Source organism: Melitaea cinxia, chromosome 15 (genome assembly GCF_905220565.1).
Source record: "Melitaea cinxia chromosome 15, ilMelCinx1.1, whole genome shotgun sequence".
Lineage (NCBI taxonomy): Eukaryota > Metazoa > Arthropoda > Insecta > Lepidoptera > Nymphalidae > Melitaea > Melitaea cinxia.
Window position 1 is genome coordinate 15,967,257 of NC_059408.1, and position 14,486 is coordinate 15,981,742.

Below are 14,486 nucleotides of genomic sequence, written 5' to 3' on the forward strand. Positions count from 1 at the left end.
ATCAGAAGACTGCCCTTTTTAATAAGCCAACAACTATTTATAACCAACGACCGGAAACAAATGCTTTTGACAATCCGTATTTAACAAATAAAAAGGAAACCTCCTTAATTAATTAATTGCGTACATCAAGTATGAAAAATAACAATAAAAATGTAAATACAAAATAAATTTGATTTTACAGACAATTAATTAAAAAGTAAACTGATCCATAGAACAAAAATAGTCAAAATCACTACTTATTGTAAATATACTTTTATAAAAAGTGTATAAAATATTTTAAATTATCACAAAATCATTACAGAAGGAATTACACGATCTAATTCCCCCAACAACCTTCCGCCATCGGGACACTAGGCGCGGTCGATCGTTCCATCCTTATGTCATCGATATGCCACCTACGCGCACAAAACGCTTTGGCTCTACTTTCCTGATGCGCACAGCTAAGGAATGGAACTCGTTGCCCGCGTCTGTGTTTCCCGAACGATACAATCTGGGTGCCTTCAAGGCCAGAGTGAATAGGCTGTTATTAGGCAGGCATGCTCCACCTTCGACCGCATCGTCACTTAACATCAGGTGAGATTGTGGTCAAATGCCTGCCTATTTGTCGTAAAAAAAAAAAAGAACATATAGATATTTAGGGGCTGTTTACCACTTGCCGATAAAAGCTATGTTATTTTATTTGTTATCCAATACATTGCGTTATCTACTCGATATCATTTTCGTTCGGTTTCACCATCAAACTTCTCTTTATATTAATAAATCGATAGTAAGAACCTCCCTAGTCTATTTTACAGAGCGGCGTTTTTTACGATTGAAATCCGATAAAAACAAATTACGAAAAAAATTTTTTTTAAAACTAACAAGTTTTTTATAAAAAATAAAAAAAAAAAAATATTTAGGAGTGTATAATTTTATTTGCGTATTGTTAATTTATTATAACGGTATGGAATTGTAATGTAAACAATTTTATTGAAATGATTGGTTTCGATACGTAAACAGAACTAAAAACGTAGATCGATCGAGAACGAATCGAGGAACGAATTCCTTTTCTTCATTATCAAATCGTAGATGGCGCTTTTTTCATTAAAAATTGTAAACCGAAACGTAATAATTAATTCCTGATTAAAACATAGATGGTGCTTTCTCAAAAATTGTATCAACCAAAACGATATTAATAATAATTATTATTCATATTGTAGTACCGTATTTTTTATTTCTCTTTAAGTGTGTGCCTCGTAACTTTTAACTGGTGGTAGCGATTTTGATGACTCTCTTTTTAACTGAAAGCTGATGCTTGTCATGAGGTCCGATTGAATTTGATCGAGATTTGAGAGTACTTTTTAACCGACTTCAAAAAAGGAGGAGGTTACTCAATTCGACGGTATGTATATATATATCTATGTTCGGGGATAACTTCGTCGTTTATGAACCGATTTTGATAATTCTTTTTTTGTTGGAAAGGAGATATCCCTGGTGTGGTACCATTATAAGGAAACCAGAATTTGATGCTAGAATCCCAGAGAAATCGAGGGAAACTCGAAAATCCGCATAACTTTTTACTGACTGAGTGTACCGAGTGTACCGATTTTGATAATTTTTAATTTAATCGAAAGCCGATATTTATCAAATGGTTACATTTAAAATTCATCGAGATTTGATTACAAATTTTGGAGTAATCTTTTATAATGCTTTATTACTTGACAAATTTTCGTCTACCTACGTTGTATTACTTGTCGATATAATTAAAGTCGGTTTTTTTTCGTTTGCCTGTAAATACAATTATTGTAGTTTTTCCTCCTAACCCTTATTAACTTGACTATTTTATCGACTACCTACTTTACATTACTATCATTTGTCGTATTAATTGTAAATTGAAGTCGTTCTTTTTTCGATTGCCACTTTTAATATGAAACTTGTGTTCAAAATATCACCCCGTTTTATCGACTACCGTCCCAATTAACGCTGGTATCGCCTATCCGACGCAGCCTCGTTTTCCCGCGTTAATATTAAAGGATCAAAAGTGTCACAGCGTCAAACGAGGACCACGATCCCGCGCCGCGGTTATAAACCATTTAATTTTACATAATCGGCTACCACTATTCGATTTTGGGTATCTATTTACGTTACAAAATGGACACAAGCAATAGCTTTGGATGATGATTGGTATTTCTTAATTTTCCAAACCTCTTATATGATATAAGCAATATCGTATCTAAGGTACCACTTTCTTTATTTTTTAATATATAACTAGGTCGGTAAACAGCGTACGGCTCAACTGATGGTAAGCGATTATCGCAGTTTATAGACAATACCAGAAGCATCGCAAGCGTGTTGCCTTACCCCCTCCCCCCCCCCACAGGAGCTCACCATAAGAACACAACACTGCTCGGAAGCCGTATTATTTAGCTGTGATCTTCATTAAGGTTGAGACACATATCGAGATATTTTTTTTTAATTTTAAAAAAAGATCTCAATTTAATATTTACGCAGGAATATTTATGTACACTTTTTGTAGATTTTATGTAACTATAGTACCAAAAAAATGCATGGTTCGTCTGATAAAAAGCGGATGTTGTAGCCTATTATCACTTCAGCCTATGGCAGTCCACTGCTGGACATGGACAGAGGCCGCCCCAAGTTCGCGCCAGACATTCCGGTTTTCCGCAATCCTCATCCACATTATAAACGCTTGCTATACCAGAAGCATCAAAATTAATTTGCCAGCCAATCCCCAGGAGCTCCAGCTACCGTACTCACTACAATAACACAACACAAATTGAGAATGGTTTTATAAGGCTGTAACTTTCTGTTTTCTGCTGCAACAAATTTCCCGCGTCAGACCACAAAAAAGAAATAAAGATTCTTATGTTATTTAATGGTATTTGAAACAACGCTATAATTTTATTTTAGCGTGTGTTACGAAATTTGATATAGTTTTTCATTATTCACTTTCGAAGTAATTATATACGACTTAACAAATCCCTCGCCGCGACGATATTTAATTTGTTTCGACTTTCAAGGGTGCTTTGAAAGTTGAAAATATGGTAAAACTAATATGGAACTTCAAATGATATAAAATGTTGGTTTAATTTACTTTTGTTTAAAGATTGATTTTTTTAAAAAAAGTGTGTGTGTGTCAGCTTCGAATAGGCACAAAAAAGGCTAACTAGTTTAAGAAAAAGATTAATACTATATAAAATGGTAAATAAACGAATCAAATAAAGTCATCTATCCATCTAAGATGATGTTATTAGAAAACGTCGTTACGCCATCAATCGTAATCCCTATAAGTTCCGATAGATGGCGTTACGAGAAACGTAACGAGGTCGTTCGTTCAGTAGATTTTGCTCCTCATATTTTTTTTCATACCTTAAAAAAATCGATTCTTAAAATAAATAATATATGTGATATTAAATGGCACGTGACTGAGCTGGATCTCCTGCGCTCAGTTACTGTAAAGTTTTAGCCTATCTAAAATGATGCACTTTTATTTCAAGATAGAAATTGTACTTTTTATATGTGAAATTAAAATAGTAAAGAAATAAACATACCTCAATTAACGGTATCTATTAGTTTTCATCCTATCTCAGGGGGCTTGGAAACATACAGAACCAACACAAATAGACTACTTACTACCAAATTATGTATGGCTTATGCTAACATTTATTACTTATGGAGATCGAACCGACCGCCAGAAAAACAATATTTGCTGTGTATATTTCACCAAACTGTCGATCTACATCTACACTTATGATACAAAAAACAAGTGTGATTTAGACCACACGACTGTAATAAACCTAGTTTAGTTTCATCCAACTTATATCTTCCTCTCAACTTGCGTTCGTCCGATCACACTTTTCGTAACGCTCTTGTCACGCATTCACCAGCTTACTCTCCAAGTCAAGCGGGCTAAGATAAGTTTTACTATAATCAGTGTGTAGTTTGTTAATTTGTTTGTAATCTGATTTCACAAACGAGGCCCAATGCACTCGATAAATAATAACAGCTGTGAAGAAATAACATAATTATAATAGCAATACCCGTGTGAATAATTCACACTAAATAAGTAAAAAATTTACCGGCCATCAATCATGTTGACGTTTTTTTCAAAATTAAAGCCGTCATATATATATATATATATATATATATATACATAATTTTTATAATTAATTAATTTACAAAAACAAAAGCAATAATAAATGTTTTAGTTATCAATGCCGGTAGGGCAAGAAATTATATATAAAATGATATATAATTTGTGTGGGGTAATTGTGAGCTTTTTTGTAAAAAGGGAGGCAAACATCTTAACCTTAGCGTATTATTATATATAGCGTATTAATATATGTGATATGATATAATATATGTATTCTGAACAATTAGTACCTAGAATACAAAATTGTTAACGTCCGTCATTTGTAACGAAATATTGATCAAATTAATGATACACATTAAATGCTTTTCAAAGATAATAATCGTGTTTTTTTTCATTACTATTTCGACTGATAGTTGGAGTAGTAGAGAGTATACAGACGGTGATATATTAAAATAAATAAAATTTGATATCATTTTATCTCGTTATTCACCTGCTGGTGTAGCTATGTCCTATAAAAGTTATAATTGTTTTATAAAACTCGCGCTCCTAGACTACGGGAGGCGGGACGCGGTCCCATGACTAATGTCGCTACAGGGTGCTCCTACGTAATTCGTTTTTAACCGCCGCACGTCAGCGGCCGGCGATAGTTCAGCTGGATTATACAGGATGCGGTGGAAATCTCATTAATGTACTGAAATATTAGAATAAAGCACTTTTGAAGTGAAAAAATCGACTTCAAGTTAAACCGACAAGCACAGTAAAATACATATTATTAAGTATAAATCAAAAATTACTCAGAACTCGATCTTGATGATTGAACACACGACAAGCACAAGTTTTGAGGTAACACAAATAAAAAAAATATAGTCAAATTGAGTATGTCCTCCTATATATCTTTTGCAGCTCTTGAACTTTTAAGTATAATATTCTCCTGTCAGTTCTCACTTTGAGAAAGAGCTAAGTTGTAAATCTATTAAGCTTGACAGCACGTGAGAAACTTGTCTGTATTTACGAGCTTAAGATACTCAGTCTAAATTAGGTATATCAGTGCCTGAAGATCAGTCTTCTTTTTAGGAGGCTTTGGTCTTGTGTATGTGACTAGTAATAATACTTATTGTATATGGCTCATATTGTAGACGAAATTTTAAGGAAACCTGAAGTAACCGACACAGAAGTAGAAATTAAAAGAAAACAAATAAAATAAACTGACAATTGTTGAATTCTTAGGTGTTAGAATTGAAGCTACATTTAGAAAGTCTAGAATGACCTACATTAAGGAAGACTTGAAGAAAATGTTAGGAAGCACTAGTTTCTTGCAGCCCAAGATCGTTGGAGATATTAGAGAGTGTAAGAATTAGATTTAATAATAAACAATTACAGATGGTCAAAGAGGACAACAAGCTTATACAACAATTTTTTTTAATGGTAGTGTTTTGATTTCAACTTTTGACTATTAGAGGTTTGAATAGTACTGGAAATGCCAAGTGGTATCATTTACATTTTAAAATGTCTGCTCTACCTTTTGTGTCTTGAAATCTGAAAGATGATTGAAATATTTGGAACAAAATGAGGGTAAGTCTTCTTTTCCAGTTCAAGAAAATTCAGCCGCAAAAGAGTTTTATTATCATTTTAAAATGTCGCACATAAAATGGTTTTCTCATTGCAACAACAGTTTTCATGTAATTTGTTTTTAACCGTTGCACGTGGGTCGCAGTTTAGTCGCTCTCGGTAATTATACAGCTTAATGTGCGGTTAAGCTAGCTTTATTTAGGGTCATCTTTCATGTATTTAATGTAACAAAATTTTAAAATTTTTGCATTATAAGTTAAAATGTGATCTAAGATTTTGTAGTGTTTATCTTATAATTTTATTCATTGAAATAAATGTTGATAACAGACCATACAATAAAAATCGTATCAATAATATACATACATACATACATTTGTTTCATAACTAAATGCTGCCCTTATTATAAGCAGCCCTGCATTTATAGAGACAACGGCTTATAAAATCTTGAAAACGAAAACTGAGCTAGGGCCAGTAGGAAATATCCTGCTCTAAATCTGGAGCAACTCGACTGGGGAAGTACTTTGACATTTTAGAATATAACAGTTAAATAGCACACTGCAGCAGCTGCTAGCAGCACTGTTCTTAAACAGTGGAACACGTTTGAGAACACTGCGATCCAGCAGGAACACTAGTTCCTGCTAGTGGCCAGAGCTCCTGGGGTCGAGTGTAGGGTCAGCAACGCGCTTTGTCTATGAGCTATGGTAATTGATTACCACCAGGCGAGCCGTTCTCTTGTTTCGGACTTAATTGTATAAAAAAAAAACAGTTCTATGACTGCGCATATTTTGGAAATATGTCACAGGTGTATCTCTTGTAAACTGAACACGCTGGGAAAGTATACAGATCCTTCCACTAAATCCGGCAGTTGCACCAAGTTTTGTGTGATCATAATCGACACTGCCCATATTTGCAGTGTAGTGTACGTCTGTTCTGTGAATATAAAACCACAATTAATGATTAGCCGGAAAATATAATACCGTAATAAATAAGTTTCTCGGCTCTTTCTTTGTGTACGACCTCCAATTAAAATAAGATTCTTTTAGACAATTAATAATACAATACCTCGATCTTGCAAAAATCACAGCCAAATAATAATGTTTTCAAGCAGTGTTGTGTTCCTGTTGACGAGTAAGGTGACCAGAGCTTATGGGTTGAATTGGGGATGAGGCTGGCAACGCGCTTGCTTCTGGTGTTAAGGACGTCTATAGGCTACGGTAATCGTTTACCACCAGGTGAGCCGTACGCTTGTTTGCCGACCTAGTTATATATATATAAAAAATGTCTGATAATGAATTCGCCAATACTAAGTAAATTTTATCTAGATCCTTAATAAGAAGTGACACTAATACTAAAGACAGACAAAAATCAGATCTTAATAAAATATGCAAATAAATGTATCCCAAAGGTAAAATTACTGACTTCCAAATTACTGACTAAAATGTTTACTTGTATTGTATATATTATTTATTATTAAAAGGGCATGCTATATATGGTTCCCGTTTGATTATGAGGTACGGACCGCGGACACGCGATCGCATCATTTACTGACCGAGTTGTGGGAAAGAGATAGTTGTGTGCGAGTCAGACAGCGATAAAGACTATCTTGTTAAAGTTGTTTAGTTTTAGGTTCCCTATATCTAGGGATTGAGGGTAGATGTAAGTTTGTTTATAGTTTTCATTAGGTTTTTAGGTTGTCTGTCTTTGTGAGCGAACTCAGTAACTAAGAGTACTCCAGAGGTATTAGAACTTGCTAATGACACAGCAAATGAAACAAATGAAAAGAGTTACTCTATAAAAATAAACTGTTCATACAAAATTGGTAATATTATACATGAAATTAAGCTTATAGTGTATATGTTTATTTACTAAAAGCATGAAAAAGTCTCAATAGCACAAGTACAGAAAACCTTGAAGATATGGTTAATTTTAAGCCGAAAAAATTGTCAATAAAATACGCATTATTACGCTATCAAATTTAAATAGGCCTAAATGACAAGCACCATTATTCGATTAAAAAAAAAAAAAAAATTCAAATCGAAACAATTAAAAAATTATGAGCTCATTTTCGACTACGTAGGTTGTAAATTACTTGTCGATGTTAATCGAAGTTATTTTTTTTTCGTTTGCGAGCAAAGGCGATTATTTCTTTTCAATACAAAAATGTTCGTACAGTTTTGTAGGAACTTTTGCACATGTTCGCAGTTCAAAGTTTTTATATCAAGATCTTAACCGAGATGTGAAGTTTCTTACTCAAATAAAGATCGTTGACCTCGTTAAAAGAAAATTTAAAATATGCATATCCCTATTATGAGTAAAAAAATGATTATTGTTTTAAAATGTATAAAGTAGCAGTCGTATAAAGGTGTTGTTAGAAGTGGTCACTTTGTAATATAGAAAATACCGTCACACATAACATAAACTCACGATGACCATTCTTTTTATTTTTTTCTATCATATAAACTATGAACGCCATCTTTAAATAAACTGTACAAAGTTTTGTACTTGTGTTATTCAGACTTGTTACTGGGGGTTGGGAATGTGATGTCTGTAATTTCGATCGAACGAAACGATCTTTAGAAGATACGCAAAAGCGTTTATGAATTAAAACTATGTAGAAGCCTTAATAAAAGGTACCGAGGGGTAAAATTATTAAGTATCCTACCTCATAGTATAAACTCAGAGCTCAACAAGTTTGATTTTAATTAAATTGCAAGTTTTAGGTACGAGGCTTGGTCAAGAAACAGATACAAAAACACATTATATTTAGTCTTTTTTTTCTTTTTTTTAGCGTGGGTAAAATCCCCAACGCGCCTTTCATCGCCGCGCCCCAAAGGCGCAACCTCCTCACGCCTCAGCACGTCTCAGCGCCACACACACCGCCGCACCTCCGTGCCAACACACCTGTGCTCACAGGTCCACTCTGATGACCAGAGCAGTACTCGGAGCGCATCGTCTAGTTTTGGTCCATGAGGGTCCAAAAACTCCTATCACCCTGCGGCGGTTAAACCGCGAGCGGCTTTTCCTATCCGCCACCTGGGGACGCGCCCAGTAGCAGTCCAGCAACTCCTCCCCTTGGGGCCTAGGCCCCTTGGGGGTCTGGGACATATTTAGCCTAGCTCGATATATTATTTATGTTTATATTTAAAACAAAACAAACGCGAGGACTGCTTTGATGTCGCTATATTTTTATGAAGTATCTTTGTAAAACTCATCTCGGATTTCATTTTCATATCATTGTGTTATCGAACTCTGAAAAAATACAATTAAAATATTTCTTTTCAAATTATCAATTAAATTCATCCTAACTTCTAAGGTAAAAGTTTCAGACATCTCTGTTCATGACGGTAGCTGAAGAAAGTTCAGTGAAAACCGGCGAAGAGTGAATCGTACAATATCCGGAGTTGACATTTTTTAAGCACTCCATTTTTATTCGTGTTTTTATAACAAATATTTCATACGTCTAAGTATATATATACATATATAACAGTAAACTGACTGGGGCAGTACCTTGACTTTACAGAGGGTCACAGCTAAATAATACTGCTTTCAAACTGTGTTCCTGTGGTGAGTAAGGTAATCAGAGCTTCTGGAGGGGTTTTGCGGTAGGGTCAGCAACGCGCTTGCAATGCTTGTAGCGTTGCAGCCGTTTATAAGCTACGGTAACCAATTACCAGCAGAAGAGCCGTACGTTTGTTTGCTGACTTAGTTTTTTATAAAAAAAAGTAAATACCTATATCTTTTATTTAACATAATTATATACCTTTACAGAGATATGTTACAATTAGGTAATCATAAATTAGAAAATCCAATTAATTAATAAACTAGACATATAACTGTAAAGTTATTTTCTAAACAACCCGACTTCTCGTCTATAATGTTAACCTTACATGTTTTGAATTTTTTTTAAATACTTTTAATTGATAGTTTTGGTCGCCAATAGATCTCAGTCGAAATTTTTAATGCCACGAAAGATGGAAAAGGTGTTAAGAAGATTGTTTCGTGATGAAAATATCTGAATGAACCGGTTGTAGTTTCTAAGAACTTGATATAGGGTAGCTGAGTATTTTGACAGAGGATTTTTATTAATAACTATACGTTTGCTTGGACTGAAAACGGAATCCTAAAAATTGAGTTCTGTTTTTTAGTATCATAAAGGTACAATGTTTTTGAATATGGAGCAATTTAAATGTGCGTACGATTGCTATTTAAATGTAACGGAAATGTAACTTTTCATAATTTAAATGTGTTTAATTATATGTAATACGTAAGGTACGGTACTATTGCGGGATTACGGCAGAAAAGAATATAGCCACCCCCTCTCTTCCTGTGGGTGTCGTAAGAGGCGACTAAGGGATAACACAGTTCCACTACCACATTGGAACTTAAAAAGCCGAACGATGGCGGGATAACCATCCAACTGCTGGTTTTGAAATACACAGGCCAAAGACGAGCAGCGGCGTCTTAGGTGGTACAAGACCAGCCCTGCGGTCACCAAACCGGCTGTCCAGCGTGGTGACTATGGGCAAAATACATGAGTTAACGCCATTTTTGGCGTGAACTTGTGGAGGCCTATGTCCATCTGATACTTCTGGACTGTGATAGGCTGAAATGATGTATAAGGTTGTTAAAGAGTCAGATTTAGAATAAGTTTATACCTATACATTAAAAAAATGTTTATTTATTATTTAAAATAGTTCATGATATTTATTATAATTAATTTGTATGCAAATAGAATAACTTATGTATGTTGTTATAACCTGATTAATAAACTGTAGAAAACAACGAGGGTAAGAGTAGACTCTAAGGCTGGACACAAAAGGCAGTCTTAAAAGTCGCTTAATGTGCATAGTACGAATTGTAACGCATAGGCAGTGTTCTATTCTAAATATAGTGACAACAAAAAAGCCTAAAAAAATCAACACGACTAAACGAATAATGTTCAAAATTATTTTTTTATATTTTTTTTTATTAAATTTTCCTGAAATCTGTATTCTGAAGTATGCGCAGTAAAAAATACTATTTATTCCGAATACGTCCTAGTTACTACTTATTCTATACCATTGTTAACTTCTTAATTTTATAATTCTAATTATAATTGTAACATCAAGTCACTGATGTGTTTAAATACAAAGTTATAGTTTTGGATTGTTGTTTTTTACTTAAAGTAATATTTTAGGCGGTATATAGAGCCGAGATCATTCTGTGAATCTCTCTGTGTATCTCCATTGAATTCTGAGTTTTTCTAATACTGCTATTTTCCAAAATCTTGAGGAAGGATATTTGTGTTCAAACTTAAATAAAAAGATAGCGGCAACGTGAAAAAGAAATTTCGTATTACACACGAAATCCGAAGAGCAGCGGTTAGAATAATCATTCATAGTATTACTTTATTGTGACATTTTTATAATAAAATTATATAATAAAAATGCTAAAATCTTGCACAAGGTCAGAATCGCAGTAATGTTTAACGCTATTACGACGAGAACTGTGAGTAGTAACTATACTTATTTGACTAGACTATGGTATACAGAATGGCAATGGCCGATGGCGGGATAGCCATCCAACTTTGAAATACACAGGCAGAAGACGGGCAGCGTCGTCGGTGCGACAAAGTCATCCCTATGGTCACCAACCCGCCTAACCAGCGTGGTGAATGGACAAAACACACGAGTTCATGCCATTTTTGGCGACAACTTGTGGAGGCCTATGTCCAATAGTGGACTGCGATAGGCTGATGTGACGATCATAATAAAAACAGATTTACAAATTGTTAATTTTAGATGAATTTTTAGTGAAATACATTTTCTAATAGCAATACGTTTTTATTTCACAAGGAGCGTTTTCAATGTTCTTAAATTTTTTTGATACATTTAAAATATTGTCCATATGTTTCCAATATGTAATATGTATAATTTAAATAACATGTGCTGTGTGGCTACGGCACCAAAGAATATAGGCACCCTCTCTCTTTCCGTGGGTGTCGTAAGAGGTGACTAAGGGATAACAAGGTTTCAGTACCACCTTGGAACTTAAAAAGCCGACCAATGGCGGGATAACCACCAAACTGTTGGCTTTGAAATTCACAAACCGAAGACGAACAGCAGGGTCTTCGGTGCGACGAAGCCAGCTCTGGTCACCAACCCGCCTGCCCAGCGTGGTGACTATGGGCAACACACATGAGTTCACACATTTTTGGCGCGAATTTTTGGAGGCCTATGTCCAGCAGTGGACTGCAATAGGCTGGCATGATGATAAATAACATAATTATGTATGTAGTTAGACTTGCGTCTAGAATGCATTAAGCGTTTGCCGCCTGTCTGTGGCCGCCCTTATAAGTGCGGTTGGAAATTTAAAGCACAGAATTTCTCAGCTTAGCCGAAGTTTCGACGGCAGCTGTCTAAACGCGGTATAAAGTAACTCTTCTTATTTCAAAGAAAACAAAGATTATTTGTCTGCCGTCGCGGAGAAAATTCTTTGTTTAGAAACTTTTTAAAACCCTGTTCTCGCTTTTGACTTGTTATTATTTTTATTTCGGATCTCGCCGAAGGGATCCATTTTGAAGGGACGGTGATATTAATAATAAAAATTCTTGATTCTTGATGGTTTGAAAACGGACGTTCTTGTTTATGTACGTTTGTTTATTATTCTCTTAGAAATTATGTGAATACAAAGTAGATAATGTATTTTTATTTAATCATTATTTATAGGTTACAAATGTAATTTAATGTATTTGCGGGATGTTTTTCATAAGGTAGACATATGAACAATTGCGTCACAATATGTTTATAACAATATTATGTGTTTTCACAAAAATATTGATTGTTTTCGTATAAATAGTAATAATCGCAGTGTAAACACGAGAAAGAATAACAAAATTGCTACTACAAGTTTCCGTCTGCGCAAAGTAAACATCTCCTTTCTGGGTTATGGTATTCGCTTGTATAATAAAATTCCACAAACGATATTGAAATTGTCTGAGAATAAATTTAAAGTTTGGGTAAAAAAAAATGAATAGCTAAAGGTTATTACTCGGTGCAGGATTACATAAGTGATAAAGATGTGTGGACTCAGTGACGCTGTATTTCATGCAAGATATTATCAAATTTGTATAAAAACACAGTTTATATATTTTTTTAAAGACTAACTACGGAGTTTCTTACCAGCTTTTCTCTGTAGAATCTTCGTTCCGAACCGGTGGTAGATTCACTTTTAAAAATAATTAAAATTTTAAAATGTAAAATAACGATTTGAATGTGCTTTTGAAGCCTACTTGAAATAGAGATATTTTTAATTTTGATTGCGGTGTATATATGTTTGGAGTAAACTTGGGGATCTATGTCCAGAAATGGACTGCGATAAGCTGGAACGATATAAATTTATAAACGTTTGTGGAAGAGGTTGGCTGACAACATTAGTAAAAATTATAATAATATTTTATCTAGGATGTCCAGTCGGAACACTTATTTTTTTTCTGACCAAAAACCTTTTTATAACTTAATTGTCTATGTAATATTAGGTACTAGTGGTCGCCTACTTGTCGAAATTCAACCATAATTTTACCACAGACTTTAACAATAAAAGAGTATAAAGCGTGTGTCTGTCAAATACATAGTAGTTTGTGTAGTGTTTTTTTATTTTATTGATTTAATGTATTTTTTTGCATATTTGAAAAAAAAAATCACACTGCACTCTTTCACTATATAAACTATAAATTTGCTAAATTTCACACTCCTGTCTCTCACTAATTTTCATAAAAAGGGGTACACATTTTTTGCTTCACGTATTTTTTTTTTTATATCACTAGTTCGGCAATCAAGCGTACGGCTCACCTGGTAGTAAGCGATTACCGTAGCTTATAGACGCCTGCAACACCAGAAGCATCGCGAGCGCGTTGCCGACCAAATCCCCAATCCTCCCCAGGAGCTCTGGCCACCTTACTCACCAACAGGAACACAATACTGCTTGAAAACAGTATTATTTAGCTGTGATCTTCTGTAAGGTCGAGGTACTACCCCAGTCGGGCTGCTCCATATTTTGAGCAGAAAATTCCAGCTGTGCCCTACCTCAGTTAAATCAGTGAATTAATCAAAAAATCCTCAGTTAATTTATAGATAAGTGACTTATAATAATGATATCAATAGAAAAATAAATACAGTCAAACATTCTATTCAAAAAATATAATAATATTTGACAAAGAAAAGCACTCTTCTATTATATTCATAATAAGCTCACTTCGCTGCACGGGTTTTTACAAAGTTCTGGTAGTTTGACATGTGATACTTGCTATATAATTTGGCCACAACCGGTCTGGTGTAGTTGTGCGTGTATGCGCTTAAACACAAACAATCGCGGGTGCGATTTCCGCTCGGGATGATTATTTGCGTTTGTACAAATATGTTTTTCTGATTTGAGTGTCTGTTCTTAACGGTCCCGCAACTGTGGGTGGTAATGGTAGTAGCCGGTATTATATCCGTCCACTTGGAGTAAGGTGCCGCGTGATGGATTAAGCTCCGACCCTAGTACATGGAGTCCTATGGCCTATTTATTTATTTACAATCGTTAATTCCGCCGATATACTGTCACGCAGTTTGGCGGATTATGAAATTGTACAGTATTTGGTCGAATAAAGAATTTATTATTTATTTATTTATTTATGCCCAGTAGTGGGATATTACAAGCTGAATCCATTAATATGAGAACTAGCGACACATAATTTAGAAGATACAACTTACCTCATATGTGTCAAACAAGTTAGTACCTACTAATCTCCTAAGAGTCCCTACATTGAAATAAAAAATAAATAAAAATAAAAATTGCATGTTTT